This window comes from Pan paniscus, chromosome 12 (assembly GCF_029289425.2).
Source record: "Pan paniscus chromosome 12, NHGRI_mPanPan1-v2.0_pri, whole genome shotgun sequence".
Classification (NCBI taxonomy): Eukaryota; Metazoa; Chordata; class Mammalia; order Primates; family Hominidae; genus Pan; species Pan paniscus.
Genome location: NC_073261.2, coordinates 84,574,963 through 84,588,452, shown reverse-complemented (window position 1 = coordinate 84,588,452; position 13,490 = coordinate 84,574,963). Strand labels below are relative to the sequence as shown.

Genomic DNA, 13,490 nt, shown 5'->3' with positions numbered 1-13,490 from the left:
CTCTCACCAGACTATAATGAAGTACCCCAAACCCTTCATGGGAGTAGAGTCAGGGAAATCCACACCAAAACAGATCTTGGCCAAAGGTCTGAAAACTAAAGACAAAAAACTCTTGAAAGCAGCAAGAGACAAATGACAACTTACCTGTAGAAGAAAAACAATTAAAATCACAGTGGATTTCTCATCAGAAACCATGGAAACCAAAAGAAAGTGACACAACATTTTTCAAGTTCTGAAAGAAAATAATTGTCAACCCAGAATGCTTTATGCAGCAAAAATATCCTTCAGAAATGAAGATCAAAAAGTTCTCAAATGAAGGAAAATAAAGAGCATTTGTCGCCAGCAGACCTACCCTAAAAGAATGACTAAAGTAAGTTTTATAAATAGAAAGGAAGTGGTTAAAGAAGTTTCTTAAAATATTAGAAAAATGGAAAGCTACTTGGGAGGCTAAGGCAGGGGAATCGCTTGAACCTGGGAGGTGGAGGTGTGAGTGGATATCGCACTACTGCACTCCAGCCTGGTGACAAAGCAAGACTCTGTTGAAAGGAAGGAAGGAAGGGAGGAAGGAAGGAAGGAAGGAGAAAGAGAGAGAGAGGAGGAGAGGAGGGGAGGAGGGGTGGAGGGGGGAGGAAGGGAGGAAGGAAGGGAGGAAGGAAGGAAGGAACGAACGAACGAACGAAAGGAAGGAAGGAAGGAAAGAAAGAAAAAGGAAGGAAGGAAGGAGAAGAAAGAAAAGAAAGAAGAAAAATGAAAAGAACAAAGTAAGCAAATATATAGGTAGATATAATAGATTTTCCTTATCTTCTTGAGTCTTCTGAATTATGTTGACAGTTGGAGCAAAAAATGTAGTAATGTTTAATATGGTCTTGAAAGTATGTAGAGAAAATATTTAAGACAATTTTGTTATAAATAGGGAAGGGAAAGGCACATAAAAAGAGGTAAGCCTCCTACACTTCATGTGAAACTTGTAAAATGATGACACCAACAGACATTTGTGTGTGTGATAAGATGCATGTGTGTGTTGGGGTGAGTGGCTATGAGGTAATACCTAAAGCAACTACTAAGACTCAAAACACTATAAACTAATAGACTCGAAACACTATTGGAAAATCAAAATGAAGTTTTACAAAATGTTCAAGCAGCCCACATTTTGAACAGGAAAAAGGGAAAAGAAAACTGAGAAATAAAAGAGAGAAAACACAGCAAAATATATAATGGCAGACTTAAACTTTAATGTATCAATAATCATATTAAATGCAAATAATATGGTTTAAAATAAATGGTTAAAAATACATGGAAGTGCTAGAGCCGTTGTCACCAAGTCCAGGTCTCATTGCCACACGCCCCCAATGCTTGCCAGACATGCATTCCCAGTTCCTTTTTGTTCCAAGTCCAATATTGCAACTCTTAAGGATCAGCTGATTCATAATCTTCTAAAAGAAGAACAGACCCCCTCCCCCCATAAGATTACAGTTGTTGGGGTTTGTGCTGTTGGCATGGTCTGTGCCATCAGTATCTTAATTAAGGACTTGGCAGATGAACTTGCTCTTGTTGATGTCGTGGAAGACAAATTGAAAGGAGAGATAACGGATCTCCAACATGGCAGCCTTTTCCTTAGAACACTAAAGATTATCTCTGGCAAAGACTATAATGTAACTGCAAACTCCAAGCTGCTCATTATCATGTCTGGGGCAGGTCAGCAAGAGGGAGAAAGCCATCTTAAATAGGACCAGCATAACGTGAACATCTTTAAATTCATCATTCCTAATGCTGTAAAATACAGCCCGAACTGCAAGTTGCTTATTGTTTCAAATCCAGTGGATATCTTGACCTATGTGGCTTGGAAGATAAGTGGCTTTCCCAAAAACCGTGTTATTGGAAGTGGTTGCAATCTGGATTCAGCCCAATTCGGTTACCTGATGGGGAAAAGCTGGGAGTTCACCCATTAAGCTGTCATGGGTGGGTCCTTGGGGAACATGGAGATTCTAGTGTGCCTTTATGGAGTGGAGTGAATGTTGCTGGTGTTTCCCTGAAGACTCTGCACTCACATTTAGGGACTGATACAGATAAGGAACAGTGGAAAGAGGTTCACAAGCAGGTGGTTGAGAGTCCTTATAAGGACTCAAACTGAAAAGGCTACACATCCTGGGCCACTGGACTGTCACCATTGGACTCTGTGTGGCAGATTTGGCAGAGAGTATAATGAAGAATCTTAGGCGGGTGCACCCAATTTCCACCATGATTAAGGGTTTCTGTGGAATAAAGGATGATGTCTTCCTTAGTGTTGCTTGCATCTTGGGACAGAATGGAATCTCAGACCTTGTGAAGGTGACTCTGACTCCTGAGGAAGAGGCCCTTTTGAGGAAGAGTGCAGATACACTTTGGGGGATCCAAAAAGAGCTGCAATTTTTTTTACTTTTTTATTAATTTTTTTAGATGGAATTTTGCTCTTGTTGCCCAGGCTGGAGTGCAATGGCAAGATCTCAGCTCACTGCAACCTCCACCTCCTGGGTTCAAGCGATTCTCCTCCCTCAGCCTCCCAAGTAGCTGGGATTACAGGTGCCCACACCATGCCCAGCTATATTTTTGTATTTTTAGTAGAGAAGGGGTTTCACTATGTTGGCCAGGCCTGTCTTGAACTCCTGACCTCAGGTGATCTGCCCACCTCAGCCTTCCAAAGTGCTGGGATTAGAGGCGTGAGCCACCACGCACAGCTAGAGCTGCAATTTTAAAGTCTTCTGATGTCATCCATTTCACTGTCTAGGCTACAACAGGATTTTAGTTGGAGGTTGTGCATGTTGTCATTTTTTCTGGTCTGTGATTATAGCAGTAATATTAAGATGGACTGGGAAAAACATCAATTCCTAAAGTTAGAAACAGAAATGGTTTGTAAAATCCTGCAGCTATATGCTAATGCTGGATGGTACTAATCCTGTGTAGTCCCAAACTGGTTAGTCTGAAATCGTTCTATGACCTCTGAGGCACCACTGCCACTGCTGCACATGCTGCAGTTGCCCCTTGAGTCAGATGGAGGTTTACCGTGTGTTTTATAACTTCCTGGCTCCCTCACTGAACAATGACTAGTCCAATATTTTTTCCCAGTCAGTCACATCCTGGGATCCAGTGTATAAATCCAATATTGCATGTCTTGTACATAACTGTTTCAAAGGATCTTATTTTGTGAACTAGATATATCAGTAGTGTACATTACAATATAATGTAAAAGGACCAACATATAAACAGTGCAACCAACTATTCAAGTGTCGTACCAACTAAAACCCCCAATAAACCTTGAACAGTGAAAAAAAATAAAATAAAAATAGAAGAATGGAAAAAGATATATCACACAATCAAAAGAAAGTAGAAATGGCCATATTGGTATCAGATAAAGTAGATTTCAGAACAAATAAAATTACCAGAGACAGGGAAACATCATACAATGATAAAAGAATCAATCCACCAGTAAAATGTAGTAATCTTAAATGTGTATGTACCAAACAATAGAGCTGCAAAATACGCAAAGCAAAAATTGATAGAACTGAAGGAGAAATAGAAAAATCCACAATTATACTAGAGATTACAACACCCCTCTGTCACAACTGATAGAACAACTAGACAGAAAACCAGCAAGGATATAAAAACTCCGCAATCCATCAACCAACAGAATTTAGTCAGTGTTTATAGAACACTCTAGCCAACAACAGCAAAATATGCATTATTTTCAAGTGCCCATGGAATATATGCCAAGATTACCAGGTTACCCTGGGTCACAGACCAAATTTAAAACAATTTAAAAGAATTAAAATCATGTAGACTGTGTTCTCCAACCAAAACGGAATCAAACTGGAAATGAATAACAGAAAGATAGCAGGAAAATCTCCATGCACTTGGAAACTAAATAACATTCTTTTAAATAATCATAGGGCAAAGAGGAATTCTTCAAGGGAAATTTTTTAATACATTTAACTGAATGAAACAAAAATGCAGCATATCAAAATTTGTGGAATGCATTCAAGGCAGTACTGAGACAGAAATGCACAGCACTAAATGCATGCATTAGATAGGAAAGATAATAGATCAATACTACAAGCTTTCACTTCAAGAATCTAGAAAAGAAAAACAGCAAAACAACCTCAAAGCAAGCAGAAAGAAGGAAATAATAAAGAGCAGAAATGAAATCTCCAGGCCCTGATGGCTTCACTGGAGAATTCTCCCAAACATTTATTTTAAAAAGAACTAAAATCAATTCACGCATTCTCTTCTAGAAAATAGAAAAGAACTGTTTCCAACTCATTTTATGAAGACACTATTACCCGAAAAACAAAACGAGACAAAGACTTTACAAAAAAGACAACTAAAGACCAATAACCCTCATGAATATAAAAGCAATAATTCGTAATATTAGCAAGTAGAATTCGACAATATAATAAAAGAAGTACACACCATGATCAAGTGGGGCTTATTCTAGGGATGCAAGGTTGGTTCAGTATTCTAACATCAAAGACTGTAATCCACTATATTAACTGGCTAAAGAAGAAAAATCACAGGATCATATCAATCAGTACAGAAAAATACTGGACAGAATTCAACACCCATTTGTGATTTTTTTAAAAACTCAAAAAAATAGGAATAAGAGAGAACATCCTCAACTTAACAAGGAACAAAACACCTACAGTAATATCATACTTTAGTAAAAGACTGAATGTCTTCTCTCTGAGATGAGGAATGAGGCAAAAAATATCCACCCTCACACTCTTATTCAACATAGTGCTGAAAGCTCTAGCCAACGCAATATGGCAGCAGATGAAAATAAAAGAAATAGATATCAGAAACAAAAAAATAAGACTGTTCCTATTTGCAGTAGACATAACTGTCTTTACAGAAAACCCCAAGGAATCTGCAAAAGAAAAACTCCTAGAATGTGAGTTCAGAAAGGTTGTAGGATATAAGACAAACATATAAAAATCAACTGTATTTCCACACAGTAGCAATGAATACATGAATATCAAAAATTAAAAATGCAATGTCACTTAAAATCACTCAAAAAATTGAATGCTTAGATGTAAAACATGTATTATAACTCGTATGTCAAAAACTATTCAATGCCAGTTAAAGAAATCAGTTATTTAAATAGAGAAACATATCATGTTCATGGATTGAAAGATCCAACATAGTAAAGATGTCAATTCTCCCCAAACTGACATACAGATTTGACATAACTATCAAAAATCCAGCAAGACTGTTTTATAGATATGGACAAGAATATTCTAAAACGAATACATGGAAAGACATGGAAAGACAAAAGAACTAGAATAGCTAAAATAAAAATAAAGTGATAGGAATCTGTCTTATTTTCAAGACTTATAATATTGCTACCATAATCAAGACTCTGTGGTACTGGTGGAAGGAGAGACACATAGATCAATGGGACAGAATAAAGACTGCAGAAATAGAACCACGCAAATATACCCAACTCATTTTTGACAAAGGAACAAAAGCAATTCAATAAAGAAAAGACAGCCTTTTCAGCAAATGGTGCTGGAAGAATTGGACATCTACAGGCCAGAAAAAGATCCTTGACCTAATCCTCACATCTTATACTGACTCAAAATGGAACAAAGACCCTTAAATATAAACCATAAAACTATAAAACTTTTAGAAAATAAAACTTGGGAGAAAATCTTCAGGATCCAGGGATAGGCAAAGAATGTTTAGACTTGTCACCAAAAGCATGATCCATTAAAGGAAAAAATGATAAATTGGACTTCATCAAAATTTAAAATTTGCTCTGCGAAAGACTGTTGCTGAGGGGATGAAAAGACAAGCTACATAATGGGAGAAAATATTTGCAAACCATAATCAAACCAATAGTCAACAAACGACTATTATCTAGAATGTGAAAAGAACTCTCAAAATGTGACAGTTAAGAAACATCAGATAAGAAAATGAGAAAATTACATAGACATTTCATCAAAAAGGATATACAGATGACAAATAAGCACATAAAAATATTTTCACCTCAGTAGCCATTAAGGAAATGAAAAATTAACACCACACTGAGATATCTCTATACACGTATCAGAATGCCTAAAATAAAAAACTGTGACAACACCTATCTGGCTGTGGTGGCTCACGCCTGTAATCCCAGCACTTTGGGAAGCCAAGGCAGGTGGATCACGTGAGGTCAGGAGTTCGAGACCAGCCTGGGCAACATAGTGAAACCCTGTCTCTACTAAAAATACAAAAATTAGTCAGGTGTGGTGATTCATGCCTGTAGTCACAGCTACTCAGGAGGCTGAGGTATAAGAATCACTTGAACCCGGGAGGCAGAGGTTGCAGTGGGCAAAGATCATGCCACTATACTCCAGCCTGGGTGACAGAGTGAGACTCCATCTCAAAAAAAAAAAAAATAGTGAAAACACCAAATGCTGGCAATGTTATGAAGGAACTAGATCAAGGTTATGAAGAAACCTTCAAGGTTATGAAGAAACCGGATCACTCATACATTGTTGGTGAGAATATAAAATGAGTACAAGCCACTCTGGAATACAGTTTCTCTAAAAACTAAACGTACAACTACCTTGTGACCCAGCAATTGCATTACCAGGCATTTATCCCAGAGAAATGAAGAGCTATGTTCACACAAGAATCCATATATGACTGTTTATAGCAGCTTTATTTGTTATAACCCCGAACTGAAAACAACCTAGATGTCCTTCAATGAGTGAATTGTGAAATAACTTTGAAATATTCATACCATGGAATACTACTCAGCAATAATATTGATACATACAACAACTTCGATGAATTTCAAAAAAAAATGAACTGAGTAAAAAAAAAAAAAAGCCAATCTCAAAAGATTGCACATTAACCTTTTATAAAACATTCTTGAAAGGACAAAATTATAGTAATGGAGAACAGATCAATGGTTGCCACGTATTAAGGAGGGAGGAGAGAAGGGAAGTGGGTGTGGCTAAAAAAAGGCAGCAGGAAGGATCGTTGCAGTGATGGAAATGTACTGTATCTTGACTGTGTCAATGTCAGTATCTTGGTTGCGATATTATACTCTTGTTTTGCAAGATGTTACTATTGGAGGAAACTGAGTAAAAAGTGCATGGACCGCTCAGTATTATTTCATGTGAATATACAATTAACTGAAAATGAAAAGCTTAATTGTTTAAAGAAGTAGTACTATTTAGGGCAGGGGGAGTCATGTGGTGTGGAGATGGGAAAAATCTGTGAGATTGGATTGTGAGATGTCCAGAATTCCTGAATCTCCTTCTGCTCACCAAATGCCACCATTTCCTCATTGTTACCACTACTAAAACTTGCCCTACCCATCCCACATCACACTTTATGGACAATACTCATACAACCCACACTGATAGCCACTGCACTGGAAGATAACAATAACTCTATAGAGCTGGTAGGAAGAGGCTACTTTATAAATGAAAACTGAGGAATCTGAGTGAGGTGAAGGCGCCCTCCCAAAATCACACAACAAGTAAATTTCATAGCCAGTTTTTCCACCATTTCACACCACTTCACATAATCATTTCACTTCACTACATTTCTAATCATCTACCATTTTCAAAGCTCTTTTAAAAATATTATTTTAATTGGTCTTAAGCTGTCCCAGCTGAAAGGAAATGGCAGAGGGCTAGAATAGTGGGAGTGGTTGAAGTCTCTCAGCCAATGTGGGTTGCTGTGGCAAATTCCCACCTCCACATCTGCAAGATGCCTACATTTGTGCTCATATTTGCCCCCTTTGCACTCAACAAATTAAAGCTCCTCCTACTTAAGCCTAATTCCTCCCCTCAGTTTTCGGATCCCACTCCCCATCGCCTCATTTTATTGATTATGCCATCTGTTTCTTGCATCTTCAAACTTACTCACTCTACTGCCTCTTTCCCATCAGGAGATGGGAAAGTTTCCTTAGCCTCATGTCCTCTTCAGAACATAGCCCTTCTCCTTTTGAAGGAGAGTGATTAAATGCTCTGCCTTCTTTTCCTCTTCTTTCCACTCCAGTGTAATTTGGTTTCTGGCCCACAACTGCTCTTAAACTTCTCTTACCATAGATTCCAAGGTCTACCTTGTACTAGCTCCAACAGACACTCTTCAGTCCTTATCTTACTTAGCCTGTGCTCAGCATTTGATACATTAACCTCTCCCTTTTTGAAACGGTCTCTTCCTTGGCCCAGGCTTCCCTGGTTTTCCTCCTCCTCTCTGGCCATAGGACATTTCTCTTCTCCCTGTCACTCAAATGCTGATGTTTCAGTATTCTGTCCTAGTCTCCCTTCTCTTTTCCCTTTATACCTTCTCCCAGGTTTCATTTACCATCTATATTACCAGCTCATACAAGTCTCTCAAGCTCCAGACCCATGTAACTCACATCCTGCTAAATTCAACAAGCCCAAAATGGACCAAAATTCAACGAGTCCAAAACTGAACATCATCCTCCCCATCTCAAATCTATTCCTGAATAGCTCAATCTGTAGCATTTTCATACACCCGCCACACTAGATTCTTCTTCTTCCTCATATCCACATTGAATTTTTCACCAAGCCTATTTACCTTCTCAATGCCCTCCAACCTATCTGCATTTCCAATGACACTGCCTTAGTCCAGACTCTCAAAATCTGTCAACTGAAAATCTGCAATAGCTACCTAACTGGTCTCACTGCCCCTAATTGTGTCCCCTTCCAATCTCTTCTTTCAATCACAATGAGTTATTTTCCTAAAAACAACTAAAGTCCTAAAATATGACTCACCACATCATGTTCTATCTTTAAACCTTTCAGTGGCTTCTCAGTGCCTTTTAGCTAAACTCTCACCTCACCATGGCCTGTCTAGTGGAACCCTACCTATCTTTCCAGCCTACTCTCCCTCTTGCTTCTCACACCCTGCAACTACCTCCTCTCCTCCCACAGTAAATTTCTTTCAATTCCCAATGCACTGCATTATCTTTTGCTCCTAGGACTTCACACAAGAAGAACTCACCATCTGGAACCTCATTCCTAAACTCCTCCCTCTACTGGCTTCCCCTACTCATCCTTCAGACCTCGGAAAAGGCCACTTTCCGACCTCCACTTGATGAGGCTGGGTCCCCCCTGCTCTGTTCTCCCAACACCCTAATCTTTCCCTGTTGTGAAACTTATCACACCCTTTCACAATTACTTATTTACCTGTTTGTTTTCCCCATGAAGCTGTAAGTCACTTGAGAATACTAGTCTATCTTGCTTACCTTAATAGCTATAATGCTGGCACAGTGCTTTGAAGACTCAATAGATGTAGTTTTTAACAGACTATACAAGAATAGATAAAAAATTAAGAAATCCAAGCCTGTATGGCAGCTCTCCTGGGACTCAGCAGTCCCCTCTGGCTCATTTTCTGGCTTATGCAACCTTATGGTGACCCCTGTGTGGCACCCTCCCTTATATGAACCAGCGTTCTTTGTTCACATATAGGAGAGTGCTCTGTTTGCTGTAACCTCAGCTTCGAGGAAACAATGCCCATATTGCATTAACCTGCTAGGCCAGCTTCAGAAAGGATCTCTGAATGCCATGATTTCAGAAACCGTAAAGTTACTCCTTGTTCCACTGCAGAAAAAAATACTTTTCCTTGAGCAATTCTTAAAATTCCTTTATCTGTGGGTCAAAGATATTATCTGTCAACTAGAGGCAAGTCAAATGCAAATGGCTTTTAAATTTATACTATGGAAATTAAAATTATAAACCCTAAATTTTTAAATTAACTTTTAATTAAAATTACAGTTAAAGACCAGAAGTCACAAGTTTTTCATAGAGCAGTTATGAGAGATTAAGAAACTGACCTATTGACATGAGGCTTTGAGAATACTCTGCACTAAGCTAATAATTACACCTTGTTATACAGATAAGAACTGGAAAATATTTACCAGTCAGTTAACTTAAACCCACTAAGAATACAAACATTAGATAGCTTGGAAGGGTAGAATGCTTTTTTGTCAGATTTACATTTTTTCTGTATCTTGTCATCATAAAATTCAGTAGTTTGTACAGAGGTCCCTTGTAGGATTTTTCTCTAACTATAATGGTTAAATATTATACAATCTTTAACCTTGAGACTATAAAACTCACCTACTTATCCGTTGTAGGAAATTGCATTCCCCAATCATTGTTTATTTGTTATAGGAAATTGGATTTTGTAATGTTTAACCCACTGTTAACTGTTTTACTGTTTAACAGAGTGACTTCACTGAGTTTGTTATAATTAAATTAACCAGTATAAAAACAATTCAGATCCTCTTGGGGTTAAAGAAAAATCACCCATCTTTTTCCTGGTACTAATTTTGACACAAGTAAATATAAAGAGTGATTACAGCAGGAACATTTTCAAACAATATGAAAAATAACTCAACTTTTTCCTCTACAGCCTTAAAGCATACATGATTGTAGCAAGGCCATTCCTTGGGTAATAACTGGGGAGAAGAGCTGGGGGGAGCACTGGACCCCAGTGACTTTGGGAGGGAGTAATAAAGGGACCCCATGCAGAGGAAGAGGGGAGATGGAGGTAGATTCAAAATGGGGAGGAGAGGGCACCAAACAGAGTGTCAATCTAGAGAGGTAACGTGGGTTAGTCGTTGTACATGCACTAGTTTGAGTCCCATTTGACCCGGGCTCAAATTCTGGCTCTGCCTGCCACTCATGCACTTTATCATCAAACAACTTGCATAGTCTCCCTGAGCCTTAGTTGTAACATAAGGATCCTAACAGTGAACTCATGGAGGTGAGAGGATTAAAAAAGATGTTTATAAAGCCTTCAGCTCAGTCCTGAGCATGAAAATATTCAGTAACAATGCTGCATAAATAGCCTATTTTGTGGTTGTGGTTGTTGTTAATATCTTCCATCTCACTATTTCACTTAGGCTCAGTCTTGATGACTCAGCTGAGGCACTTTCTACATGTCCCAGCCATGGGGCAGCCAGCCACAGAGCCTCCACGCATGTAAAGGTGCTGCAGTCTCTTGTCCTCGTCATTTTCACTGCAGTTCTAACCTCAGGGCCCTGACATGGCAGCTCTCTGATGACAGCTGCATCTTCTCTGGGTATCCTATCAGAAATGGCCAAAAAGCCATTCTAAAATGTCTCCTGCCATTATGTTGAGGTATAATGGAATGAGTATAAACTCTAGAATCAGATGTATTTGCAGACAACTTGCTCACCATGTAATCTTGACAAATTTGCTTCTTTCCAGATTCTTTACCTTAATTTGGGTTTACTGCCACCAATCTTGAAGATTCATGGTAACAAACTCAACAAACTATATATATCACTATTACATTTGTGAATGTTTTGTTGAATCCTTTCTCGGGTTGAAAAATATTGGAGATCAGAGCTAGAATTGAGTTCGAAGATCATGCCCCAGCCATATCCTCCCACATGGAAGCTGAATGCCTCAATCTACATAATCTCAAGGCTTTCTGTTTTCTGCTGACAAGAAAGAAGTCTTGTCTTTTACACATTACCCTTCTTCTCCATGTCCTTTCTTTGTAATCCCCAGGATGCATACATGTACTCATGGCTTAAATCTGTAATCATAGCCAATGCCATGGTCCCCATCCCATGGTGGTGCCATGGAGTTGTGAGTTGGCCCTGCACGATAAGATCAACCCCTCCTTTCAGAATGAGAAGGATAATGTTATTTCTGTCTCATTTCCAGCCGTGGGAAGAAGGGTCCTCAGCATGTGTTTATTGGTATGGCACTTTAGATTCACAAACAAAACTCTTTTCTCCGAGGATGGCTGGATCTAGATGAGTTCAAGATTCTGCTGCCACATTGTACCCCAACATTTGTCTCATTCTAAAATCAAGTTCCCCTTGCCCAACACCTTTTTCTCTTCTTTGAAGTTCTCTCTCAGTGGCCTCCATCACCCTCCCTCAAATAGGACTTCAGACACACATACACACACATGCATCAGTTCATCAGACATGGCTATAGATATTTTAATCTCTGGCACCACTGTGGACAGCGAAGAAGTCTTTTTCCCCTAGGCCCTTTGTAAATTAATGGTTACAAATAGGTACACAGAGATAGCAATGTCTCCTCATTCTATTCACCAAGAGTCCCAGTCAGCCCAGCCAAGACACACTCGTAACAGGTGAGGAAAATGTAAGGTTCAGGGACTGAGCCAGGACCCACAGGCATCTGGTGGCCAAGTCCTGGTTCAGGACTCATTCTCCTGTACCACACTGCCCCCTCTCACTGTGCAGGCTCCTTTCTCAATGTTGATGCCTTTGAGTTAGCCAGGTGGTTAACAATTTCTTTTTTTGTTTGTTTGTTTGTTTGTTTTTTGGCCAAAAAGATAATTTGCTTTCCAAAAATTTCAAACTAAGCAGCTCATGACTGCTTCTTAAGATAAACAGAAAGGAATTCTAACACATCATGGTAGAAACAACTTGACAGGACCCTGTTGCTTCTGTTTCTTATCTCTGGATGCCAGAATCCTGCTGCTTTCCCTGTCCACCCACAAGGGATTTGTGATTGGGTTTGCATTCTGCAACTCTTTCCTGGAAAAGGCCCCAGAGCCACTGATGTGTCTGCAAGAAAGGAAAAACATTTTGCCCACCGGGTATTGATGGGTCCTAAGGCACTTCGGAGTCCTGAACTTAGCTTTGGGCAGTAAAAAAGCATATTGGCAATTGCTGAGTTTCAGAAGCAATTTTTTGGGGGAAAAAAAAAAAAGATAAGTAGTCCAAGACTCCACATTGGCTGTGCCGACCACAATGCCACCAAATTGCTGACTTTCAGAAGCAATTTTTTGCAAAAAAAATAAAAATAAAATAAAATAAAAATAAAAATATAGGTAGTCCAATGCTCCAAACTGACTGTGCTGACCACAATGCCACCAAATGAAAACTTAAAACTTAATCATCCAGTTATGTATCAATAGCTAAGTGTTGGATATCATTTAGGGCAAGAATATTTTAACTAACGTTTAACCAGAATTTTTATTTTCCATTGTTAAAGCATTTTACAGAAACCTTCCATTTCTTAAATGTAAATTAAGAAAAATCAGTCCACAAAACACAAATGGAAACAAGCACAAATTTATTTCACCACCTTTTGGAGAGGCCGACTCAAAGCTGACAATGCATATTCACCATTTAAGAAGACATTTAGCAGATTACATCTTTGGCTTCTCAAAGAGATGTTAGTGCCCACTTACTCGATATTGGTAAGCTCCTTCACTAATCTCTGATTATTTTACAGTCAAGGCTCCATTCTCCCATCCCTTCTCATAGCCCCCTTTCAAACTTTAAAGCATTGATCTAAATACAAAATGGGAGAACGTATGTATTAGTTTACTAGGGCTGCCACAACAGAACACCACAGATTGGATGGCTTACACAAGAAAAATTTATTTTCTCACAGTTCTGGAAGCTGGAAGTCCAAGGTCAAGGTATCAGCAGGCTTGGTTTCCTCTGAGGCCTCTCTCCTTGGCTTGCAGTT

General features: G+C 38.9%; 1 pseudogene; it reads left to right on the top strand.

Annotated features, from left to right (window-relative positions):
- The first annotated feature begins 1,467 nt into the window (after window positions 1-1,467).
- Window positions 1,468-2,668, top strand: LOC100975384 (L-lactate dehydrogenase A chain-like; annotated as a pseudogene).
- The last annotated feature ends 10,822 nt before the right edge of the window (window positions 2,669-13,490 follow it).